General features: G+C 35.6%; 1 pseudogene; it reads right to left on the reverse strand.

The window, feature by feature from the left end:
* Positions 1 to 7,879: 7,879 nt before the first annotated feature.
* LOC119525530 lies at positions 7,880 to 8,459 on the reverse strand (annotated as a pseudogene).
* Positions 8,460 to 12,067: the final 3,608 nt, after the last annotated feature.

Consider the following 12,067-nt stretch of genomic DNA (forward strand, 5'->3'; position numbering starts at 1 on the left):
ATCATCAGTCAATTGCTGCAGCTGTGACTGATGATGTCAATAAAGGGCATGTCTTCCACAAGGAGAGAATGCAGTTGGCTGGATTTAATCCAATTAATCAGTTGAAGAATTTTAAGTGAGACAGATAGAGGATCAATCTTCACTTCTTCTTTGGCTGACCAGTGAAGCATTTCCTGAGGACTTCACTGAATATCTTCATTGAAGTGGCCAGTTTGCTGACTGCCCTACAGTATTTGGACTTGTGCATACCCACAGTTGCATGAGAAACTTTTATAAATCTTATATTCACAGGCATCTCTCATTGATTCTATTTCCCCTGAGAACCCTAACTAATACAGGTCCTAACTGACATTATGTGCATTTAGTGAGCAAACAAAATTCCTATCATTTTGTACTACTTGATTCCAACAAGCTAAACTGCTCAGATTCTATATTAACACTACAGGAAATGACAAATTAATGGCTGAAAACCCAGTGCAAAAACACTATCCCATGCTCTTCCATAAAGCCCCCTTCCCAGATTGAGAAAATACTCATTTCTGCCTCCCAGAATTGCCATACTTGACTACCTATCCAATGCCTGCAACATCTTTTCCCCATTCTGAAAAATAGATGTGGGTGGAATGGAGTTTGTGTGAGAAGCAACTCACCAAAGACAGGGGAAGACAAAGAGAAGGGAAAGGATCATATACAAAGGTTCCTATAACATTTAAGTCCCTAGTTCTTGGTGGTGTTTTTGTCCTCACTGCATTACATTCTCTTTTAAATATGGGCTTGCTCATTCACAAACTCAATTCCTCAGGATTCCTCTTCCCACCAGCTAGAAAATCCATTCTCTGTGGTGTTTCTCTTTATTTTGCTTCAAACAGTCAGTCTCTTTAATCCCCTACTCAGTATCCATTTCTCACAAGAGAGAACTCACACATTCAATCCTTCATTTTTATCTCCATTTATTCATTCAACATACATTCACTACACACAAATATTTATCTGTATGATGTACATCATTGGGATTTGGGTTGATACAATTACTTAATAAATGTATGGGGATACAGGGCCCAGGGCCCTTCCCCTCCATGGTGAAAGTGAGTTGTTGCACATAGCTCCTTCTTGACTGGGACAGACCCTAAACGTCATCAGGCCAACCCTGGGTGGAAAGTATATACAAGTGGTCTCATAAAGCATTGAAGCCTCCATTCCCCTTGTCACTCTTGATAACAAATCGTCAAAACATTGTGTCCAAAATCTCTGCTAGAGTTCTATTCTCACACCCTATGGAATGTCATTGTCCTTACCCTTATTAACCATCACCTGGCAACCCCCAATCTCTGCACCATGCTAACTTCCATATTTCCTTGCCAGTCACCACCATGGGACAATCTGTCCTCCCCATAAGTCCAATTAATCTCATGTCTAAATGTGTGCTTGGCATGTTCTTTGGTCTTGTTTCTGAGCTGGTTTGGAACAACTGGTGAGCCAGCCAGAAGACCAAAAACCACCAGCTCTAGAGTTCATGAGACATGGGACAGGAGAATCCATGTAGGGAATCCCAATTGGCCTATATCATCCATGTAGGGATGTTGGCTCCAATCCTATATGAATGAAGACTGCCTTGAAAGTACAGGGATGCTCTGAATGCTCCAGCAGTGTTGCTAACTGTTTTTCAAGAGATAGCACAAAAATTAAATTTAAGTAAGAAGAAAAGGGACTGCCAAATAATGGCAGCCATGTCAAGGCCCCTGTTAGGAGACTTGTGGATGGCTACTGAGGCAGAACACATAACAAAAGCTATTGCATGCCATTTATAAAAGTAAATTAGAAAGAGATATGCAACATGCCCAGGTGGGAATGAAGGACTCTCTGACTGATTGCTTTCTCTGAGTGGAGATTCTGGAGGCTCTGGCACACAGATATGCCTGAGTCAAAGGCTATAACTTGCCTTAGGCTTGAGTCCAGAGGATTTTTAGCTACCCCAGGATGACACTCTATAGTGTGAGACTGCATAGGCTCCTCAGGAGAGGAAGAGGAGGAAGAATTGGAGGTAGAGGAGAAAGAAGAGCCCCAACAGGTGGCCCCCACAATAAAACAGACATGGAAGATATCACAAGATCAAACCTCAGGGGATCAGCAATATCAACACCCTGAACAGTAATCACACATTGTTTTCAATGTGTGATTACTGAATGTACTGAACAGTAATCACTGTTCAGTACATTAAAATATTTACAGATAAACAGGCACTAAGAGAGTTCATGAACAGGAGATCTCCTCTACAGGAAATAATAAGGGTGTGCTACAGACAGGAAAAGACTAGAGAGAGAGGTTTGGAGAAGAGTGTAGAAACGAAGATATCAGGAGATAGAAAGAGGGTAGAGATTGGATATTTGATGCTGAAAGAGTATAGAATACTCTAGAGAATTGATTGTGTAGATCTGGAAATGGATAGCACAGTGCTGTGATGGTAGCACAATATTGTATTTACTCTGAAAAAAAGATGACTGTGAACATGATTGAAAGAGGAATATTAGGGGACTGTAAGACACCAGAAGAAAAGACAGAAGATAAAAACTGAGACTGTGTAACTTAGTGAAAACTAGAGTGGTCAATGAGTATGATTAAATACACAATTACAAGAATGTTTTTGCATGTGAGAGCTGCAAGTAGGAATGAAATTGTGAGGAATGCAAAGAAGTGAATGGACCATGAGAACAGTAGGTTGAGTGAAATAAGCCAGAAATGGAAAGAAAAACATTATAATTCCTCACAAATATGGACTAATATTTATATGCAAATTCTGAAAATTGGATCTGGGAGCATGGGTTATAAGGGGAATGCTTATGTAAAGGTGCCTAGATTGAAAGCCCTTACAGCAGTCACATTTATACATGAGTTGTAAGAGCGATTTCTAAATTTTGAAATTCTGAGCTGCTTGTGTGTAATGTGACTGTCCCTGGAGCTTCAGGTGTCTGTATGGCACTTGGGACTCAGAGCCAGAATTCAGTAGCTGTGAGGGTTGGTATTGCCCCATGAATCAACTGTTAAAGAGGCTGAAAAGGAGATCAGAATGCAATTGGAGATATATACTAAATGGACTTGGTAGAAATTGGGTATATCAGATTAAAGGGTAGAGGATGATATTAACTGTGTATTAAACCTTTGGCCTTTTGTGAGACCAAAGGAAGAGATGGTTATATGGTGCAAAATCTATATTTTCTGTAGCACACTATATAATTTTATTTCTGTGATCAGTTTACTCAAATGCCATAATTACATATGGAAACTTGCCTAGGGAATGAGATCTTGTTGGTTTGTACAGTTTAGCAAGAAGCCCCAATACAACCCAGAGTAATTTTGGCAAAGAATAAAAGGTCTTTAGAAAGACCCCTTGAAGGACTCTGAAAAAATGTGGAAATATTAAACTTCCCCAGCTGGGGAACTCCTGATATTCTCCAAGCATTGGGGAAACCACCAGTTTAGTAGGTTGAGCCCTCAATCTTGGGGCTTGCCCTTATGAAGCTTGTTACAGCAAAGGAGAAGCTAAGCCTACTCATAGTTGTGCCTAAGAGTCATCCCAGAGGCCTCTTTTTGTTGCTCAGATTTGGGATCTCTCTTTAAGCCAACTCAGCAGGTAAACTCACTGTCCTCCCCCCTACATGGGACATGACTTCCAGGGCTATAAATCTCCCTGCCAATGGGGAATGTGACTCCCAGGGATGAGCCTGGACACTGCATCATGTGATTGAGAAAGACTTCTGGACAAAAAAGGGAAGAGAATTGAAGCAACATAAAGTTTCATTGGCTGACAAATTTCAAACGGAGCCAAAAGGTCATTCTGGAGATAAATCTTCTGTGTTGTATAGATATCCCTTTTTAGTTTTTGGTTTATTATAATAGTTAGAAGGAAATATCTGAAATTGTTGAACTGCAATACAGTATCCCTGATTCTTGAAGGTGATCATATAAATATATAGCTTATATGGTGTGATCATGTGAATGTGCAAAACTTGTGGCTCCCTCTCCCTTTACCAAGTGTATGAACAAATGAGTAAAAAATGGGGACATAAAGTAAATGAATGATATGGAGGAGGGGGTATGGGGCATTTTGGGTCACCATTTCACTCTTATTTTTATTCTCATTTTTATTGTTTGGAGTAATGAAAATTTTCAAAACTTGTGTTGATGAATGATACTGTGAACAACAGTTTTACACTTTGGATGATTGTATGGTATGTGAATATATTTCAATTAAAAACTTAAAAAGTAAATGAGGGGGTAGGATGGTTTGGGGATGTTTTCAGCGTCCTGTTTTAATTTTATTTTTTTTTATTTTCATTTTTATTTTTTAGAGTAACGACAATGTTCAAAAGTTGACTGTTGTTGAATGCACAACTATACAATGAATCTGTGAACAACTGTACAATTTAGATGATTCTATGTTATGTGAATATATTTCAATGAAATTACATGAAAAAGGAAATTGCTATCCCAAAGTAAAAATTTATATATATATATATATATATGTAATTAAACAAAATGTAACATTTTTTAACATAGGAATACAGTGAAGTTAACACAACACACAAGGGGCTCTGAAGGATGCTGCTGCAGTATGAGTTAGTAGGGTTTGGGTGATTATTTGTAGTGTCACAATTCACTCTGATAAGAGTACTGATTTGGACCATATTGTATGATCTTTCCAGACTCCCTCACACTGATTTCTTATAAACTATTATCCGTTTACAAATACAGAAATCTCTGCTTTGGCCTTTTCCTCATTCTTTGCTCCTTTTAAATACCATTGACTGTTAAATGTAGCTCTGGTTACATTTACCCAGGTTGGTAGTAATGAAAAGAAGCTATTTGTATCTTACCATCATTTGATGTGCATTTACAATGCTGGATTACTGGAATATAGCCATTTCCTATAAAGATTAATACCTGTTGGAGAGGGAAAGAAGCTAATATAGATAATAATCCCACAATGATATACAAAACTGTTAGTGAGTAAGTAATTCCCAAGGTTATGATACTTCTGGTTTTGATATATCAGGTTAATCATGACTTGATAAAATCAGTTGGAGAGCATTTCATCCTTTTCTATTTCCTAAAGAATCTATGTAGGTTTGCTGGTTTTGTTTTTTGGCTTTCTTAAATATTTGATAGATTTTGTAAGTGAAAACATGTGAGCTTAGTTTCAATTTTTAAAATAGTTGTAGGATATATTTTTGTTTTTCACTTGTTTTCTTCTCAATTTTGATTAAATTGTGTTTTTAGAGAAATATGTACATTTCATCTAAGTTTCCAAATGTTTGGCATGAAGATTTTCCTAGTATTTCTGTTTCTTTTTTTCTTACTCAAGATTTATTTCAATGTCTGGAAACATTCAGACTAATAAAAATGGTACTGCTTTAATTTCTTAAAATACATAAATACTTCATATTAAACTTTTGAAAATGTTGACACTCAGATTTTCAAAAGCAATGGTTATTTAAAAAACAAGCCAACAATAAAATATCAAATAAATTTCATATACTTATAAGGACATAATTAGCAGCAAAATAGTCAAAATAAACACAGATCTGTTTTTATACTTTGCATGTTTAACTCTGCTTCATAAAAGCACAGATAATTGAGGCATCTTTTGTTCAAGTATTTTATTTCTAATGTTAAATTATGTTTTGAAAACATTTTTATAAAGAAATGAAAAATGCCAAAAACTGGTTTGCCACAGTCATACAGCATAAAGTAAAATATAACCACTGAACTTATCCATGTTTCCCTGTAATTCAATGTGACTTTTGATGTTTTTCTATTTACTTTATTCTACCTCATTTTTACAGATTAGGGAAAACTGATATGATGAGTTGTTTTCATCTTTAAAATTATGTTCTATAAACTGCCCCTCCTTTCCAGTAAATCCAGTGCCAAAGGGAACAATGATGCAATGACTATTTCATTCAGGGGACAAAAGCAATCTGAAACCTTAATTTCCCAAATTTGAATTTCAAATTTTTGCCTACATAAACAAAAAGAACTCAAATAGTAAAAAATCACATAGCAGGAAGGAAAGTGTATGAATCAAAGATTATTTAACTAGAATTCTATTATTTATGCTTTTCCCCCAAGCTACAGGCATTCCTTAGACTGGCATTGAACATACAAAACTACATAGTTTACATTTTTCTCAGGCATGTAAATACATGAAAAATAACCTTCAAGCCCTTTCCTAGTTGAACTGCCTCTTAAATAATTTCAGAGGAGGGAAAATCCCAAGTTTCTTTAAGAAACTGGCATATATAAATGAACTGTTATATGTTCAATTAAATCTTGAAACCTAAAGTTTTTGTTTTTTTTTTTCCTAAAAGTACAAGGCATCTCGACCAAAAGGGGGATGCAAAATGAGACAAAATAGTTTCAGTGGCTGAGATATTTCAAATGGAGTCAAGAGGTCACTCTGGTGGACATTCTTATGCACTATATAGATAACACCTCTTAGGTTTTAATGTATTGGAATAGCTAGAAGTAAATACCTGAAACTACCAAACTCCAACCCAGCAGTCTGGACTCCTGAAGACAATTACATAATAATGTAGATTACAAGGGGTGATAGTGTGATTGTGAAAACCTTGTGGATCATACCCCCTTTATCTAGTGTATGGATGGATGAGTAGAAAAATGGGGATAAAAACTAAATGACAAATAGGGTGGGTTGGGGGGATGATTTGGGTGTTCTCTTTTCACTTTTATTTTTTATTCTTATTCTGATTCTTTCTGATGTAAGGAAAACATTCAGAAATAGATTGTGGTGATGAACTCATAACTATATGATCATACTGTGAACAGTTGATTGTATACCATAGATGATTGTATGGTATGTGACTGTATTTCAATAAAACTGAATTTAATAAAAAAGTGCAAGGCAGATGTGCATGGCCATCACTGTTCATATAGTGAAAGGATGGAGTGGTAAAGGCAGAGTCAATCTTTTTTAGTGTACAGTTGTAAGCTAATCTAAGTAGAAGAAAACAAAACAAAACAAAACCAAAAAAAACACTCAACACTGACAATTTTTAAAGGAAAAAAGAACCATCAAGAAAAATATTGAAGAACAAGAATATTTCCTCTTTAAAAGAAGTAAAGTGTTATCCAATACAAAAATAAGGAATACAGATTTGAAAAACATTCATCTTTGTCTTAAAATACAAACAAAAAAATAATGGAAGGAGGAAGTCAAGATCATTTAGAACTGAGGCAGGTCTATGTAAAAATGGGACAGGGTACGGCGATTTCACCTTATGAAAGAAATAACTGAAACAAAATTTCACAAGTCTTCATACCTATAAGAAAATATATTAATCTGAAAAAAAAATCAATGCAGAATTATCAAAAATACAGGTCTGGATTTTTCCTCTTAGTTTTATAATAGACTACCAAACCTGTTTAAGGTATTTACTTCTACAAGCCTGCTGTTTAGCAGCACATGATATATACAAGTACATACAAACATACTGATATTTTGCCATGAGAAATCATATGTCTCATCTCAAACTAGTGATATGCCCTTCACCCACACTTATATACATTTTATTTTCATAAGAAACATCAGACCTTTCTAAGTGGTGAATTTTAGAAAACTTTGAAGGAGCTTTTAATCAATGTATAACATACAAAGGAATTGATTTTTAAATGAAAACTTTTTAGTACTGTGGCATGATGGGTTTAACAGCTGAAGCATAAATGCAGTAATTACACTGTACTGTTTAAACTAATTCACAGGTATAGGAAAATGATTGAATTTTAAAATACAGCCAACATGAGACTGTGTAGTTATAAGCAGTGAAGTACTAGAAAACAGTGAATGAATAAGTGAGATGATTTATCAGCAGTGGCCATTCATTATTTTGCTTTTAGGAACCTGGAAGAAATTTTCTTCTTTAAGTTTCAAATGTGCTGGTAATTCTGGCAGTTTCTTAGCTTCCTCAATATCACCTTGAATTGCTGAAATAAGTCACTCTAAAGAATCAAAGTTCTTTTCTGGTCTGATGCAGCCAACAATGGCCACATTGAGCATTTCTCCATAGAAGTCCCCTTTGAAGTTGCGTATAATGTGAGTTCCCATGGACTTTTTCATATTCTTGTAGTATGGGTTCCATCCTATGCCCACCACCATCTTATGAACATCTCCACTTCCAATACTGGCCCAACCAAAATAAATGTGAGTGGATGTATCAGCTGGAAGATTATCTACTACTTGTTCAGGAAAGTTAGCAGCAGGGATGCCCAGCTGCTTGGAGCCATGACTGAAGCCCCACATCACTTGGCCACAGCAGAAGTAGGGCAGGTGTCTCATGACACCACCCATTTGTGGCACGGGGTCTGGGCCAGTCTGTGCTTCTGGTGGTGTGGCCATCTAGGCAGTGCTCAGACCCTCCAGACCAACCAGAAGAAATAGGAGGGAGCTCAGCCAGTCCACTCAGTGCACAATCAGCTGGTTAGCTCTGACAACATGCAGCAGCCCTAGTATTTCTTATTAACCTCTTAATATTTGTAACATTTGTCATGTCACTTATTTTTAATTCCTAATATTTGTAATTAGTATTTTCACTGTTGTGAAAATACCTTCTAATTTCTTTTGTGATTTTCTTCTTTACATATGGGTAAATTAGAAGTATTTTACTTAATTTCCAAATACTAGGGGATTTTCAAATATCTTTTTATTATTGATTTTTAATTTAATTATTTTTTGACAGAGAACATATTCTAAATTGTTTTAATCATTTTACATTTATTGAGGTCTCTTTTATTTCACAGTACATAAGCTATCTTGGTAAATGCTCCATGTACATATGAAACAAACATGTGTTTTGCAGTTATGGGGTACTGTATTTTATAACATAAATTAGATCAAGTTTGATAATATTGCTGTTCAGGCCTTCTATATTCTTACTGAGTTTCCACTCACTTGTTATATTACTTACAGAGAGAGGAGGTTTGGAAGATCCAACTCCAATTGGGCATTAGTCTATTCTTCCTTTATGTTTTGCCAGATTTTGCTTCATGAGTTTGAAATGTTGTTATTAGTTGGATATGTATTTACATTTATAAACTCTTTGGTGAATTAACCTTTTATCAATTGGAAAATCCCTTTTTACCCAAAGTAATATTCTTGTCCTAAATTCTACTTCATTTGATATTAATATGGCCACTCCTGTTTTTTCATTATTAGAGTTTACTTGGCATATCATTTTTCATTCTTTTACTTTTCACTTAACTGTGTCTCTATATCTAAAGTGCATTTTTGTGAGCAGCATGCAATTAGGTCTTGCTTTTTCATATGATCTGTCATTAACTTTTAATTGGTATGTTTAGCTCATTTGCATTTAATGTCATTACCAATATGGTTGGGTTTAATTCTACCATTTTGCAATTAGTATTAGGTTTATATTACCTATCTTTGTTCTTTTTTTTCCTTTTTCCATGACTTGTTCTTGATTTATTGAGTGCTTCTTAGTATTATATTTATCTCTGTTTGCTTATTGATATTTTTGAAATGGTTGCTGTAGGGCAAGGGACAACAAATATTTGCTGAAAAGGACCAGATAGTAAATATTTTCAGCTTTGCAAGCCATACAGTCTCTGTCACAATGACTTAAATTTGCTGTTACACTGCAAAAGAAGCCATAGGCAATTTGTAGCAAATTGTGTGGCTGTGCTCCAATAAAACTTTTTTTGGGGCTGTGGGTATAATTTGTCACCACTGCTCTAGGGTTTACCATAGGCATCTTTAACTTACCATACTATCTTCAAAGACTAATAGGTGTCCTATTCTTGTTATGCACTTTTTCTATGTATACTTTAACCCACCATACATTGTTTCTACTTTTGTTTCAAATTGTCAATTATCTATTAAAGAAATTTGAAAACAAAAAGTTTGACAAAACAATCTAACTGTATTGCAAAGAGATGGGAAATAAACTTACTTAGGGGATGAGAGAACAAGGTGCTGAAATAGTAATATTGGATATGACTGTAGTCTGGAAAATGAAGGCAAAGGAAACTGAGTACAAGTAGTATATTCCATTGTATAAGCTATACACCACCAGGGTTTTGGTTAACAATTCTTTTTCTTTTATACATGTATACTGGAGCAAATAAGTTAAGTAAATGCATGACAGTTTGGAGAATACATTTCTTTCTATGGAGTCAGAAGTTACAGATAAACAAGGGGAGAAAGCTTGAACATTCTATGTGGCTATGGTTTAGAGTAATACACATTGGCATGTATTCATGTGTATGCTAATAGAGATGCAGAGATTTACATTTAGAAATAGATATAGATATGTGTTTTTGCACATTTTAGTAGATACACATGTATTTCCTTACTCTGTCAGCAGAGAAGGCTGAGAGGTCCCAGTAGCAAGAGAGAACCTTGGTTTTGAACATCATTCTACAATAAAATGCTCCTTGGAAAAATGATGTCTCTAGGATTGGGACAAGAAAGATTCAAGAAGAGCCTGGGTTGTCTTGTGGGACCAAAAAGTAAGTAGATGCTGAAACAAAGCCCTCAAATATTGGCATATATCAAAGAGAAACAGTTGAATGTGATCATATCATGAAAAGTGGAAAAAATTGAACAGAAACATAAAGTATTATTGGATGACAAAACAATACATGAAATAAATGCCATGAGTCCATAATGATAAAAAAATTAATAAATATGTGAATAAGAAGAGACAAATTTCCCAGGTAGAAGCATTACAATAATTTATGTAGATACTGCTCTCTCGAAAAGGTGGAGCAGAACACCCACTCTTAAAATGAGGGCTTCAAATTGTGGCTTTATTCCAAATGTGATATATGGAAAGCTGGGGAAATGAAGATCTTTTTAGTGGGGATCCTGGCAAGCACATTGCTCAAGGTCAACATCAACAGTGATAAGTCACATAGTAAGATGCATCCTAATATATGATATAATGGAAATAGAACTTTATCTCTGGTGTTTTCCTCTATAACCCATAATCCCAGGATAATCCTGAGAGCATCAGAGAAATTCTAATTGAGGATTATTTTCCAAAATATCTCACCAGCACTCCCCCAAAATATTGAGGTCATCAGAACAAGGAGAGTATGAGAAAATGTTATTTATGACAAATGAATATAATGGGTCTTCTTGATGGAAGGTGTTCAGAGTAGGGGGAAATGGATGAAAGGTTTTGGAAACTGCCTCTACCATCCTTTCAATTTTTCTGTAAGTCTAAAATGGTTTTAAAAATTATCTATTAAGAAGAAAATTATTATAGAATTTCAAAAGCCTAGGAAACAATGAACACTGAGCTTCTTTCAAGACGTGATTGCATGCTGTTCTGGTTGGCTAATGCTGCTGTCATGCAAAATAACAGAAATGGCAGAAATGGATTGGCTTTAATAAAGAGAGTTTATTTGGTTACAAATTTACAACCTGAAGGCAATGAAAATGTCCACATTAAGTCATCAACATGAGTATACCTTCACTGATGGAAGGCAAATGGCATCCAGAAAATATCTGTTAGAAGGGAAGACATGTGGCTGCCATCTGCTGAACCCAGGTGGTTGTGTTCCAACTCCTGTCTCAGACCCTGTGCTTTCTTCAAAGTGTTGCTCTTGGGGTGTTTTGTCCTCTCTTATCATCTCTGGAGCAAACAATGGGCTAGCATCCCCAAAGTGACAGCAAAAGTCTGCTTTTAGAGGTCATCTCCAAAATATCTCTCTAAGCTTCTCTCCAAAATGTCACCCTCAGCTACTCTGAGGTCCTCATGTCTGTGACTCTTTGGTAGGATTCCTGTGATTAAATAAAGACCCACCCTGAATGGGCAGGACCAATTTCTCCATTGAAATAATCCAATCAAATATATCACTTGCAGTTAATTGAGTCATATCTTCATGGAAACAATCAAAGGATTCCAATCCAATCAACATTAATATGTCTGCCTCCACAAGATTGCATTAAAGAATATGGCATTTGGGGACATAATATATCCAAACCAGCATACATGCCCAGGACAAGAATATTACTCTGCTGTAATTCTCA

This window comes from Choloepus didactylus, assembly GCF_015220235.1.
Source record: "Choloepus didactylus isolate mChoDid1 chromosome 25 unlocalized genomic scaffold, mChoDid1.pri SUPER_25_unloc2, whole genome shotgun sequence".
Lineage (NCBI taxonomy): Eukaryota > Metazoa > Chordata > Mammalia > Pilosa > Megalonychidae > Choloepus > Choloepus didactylus.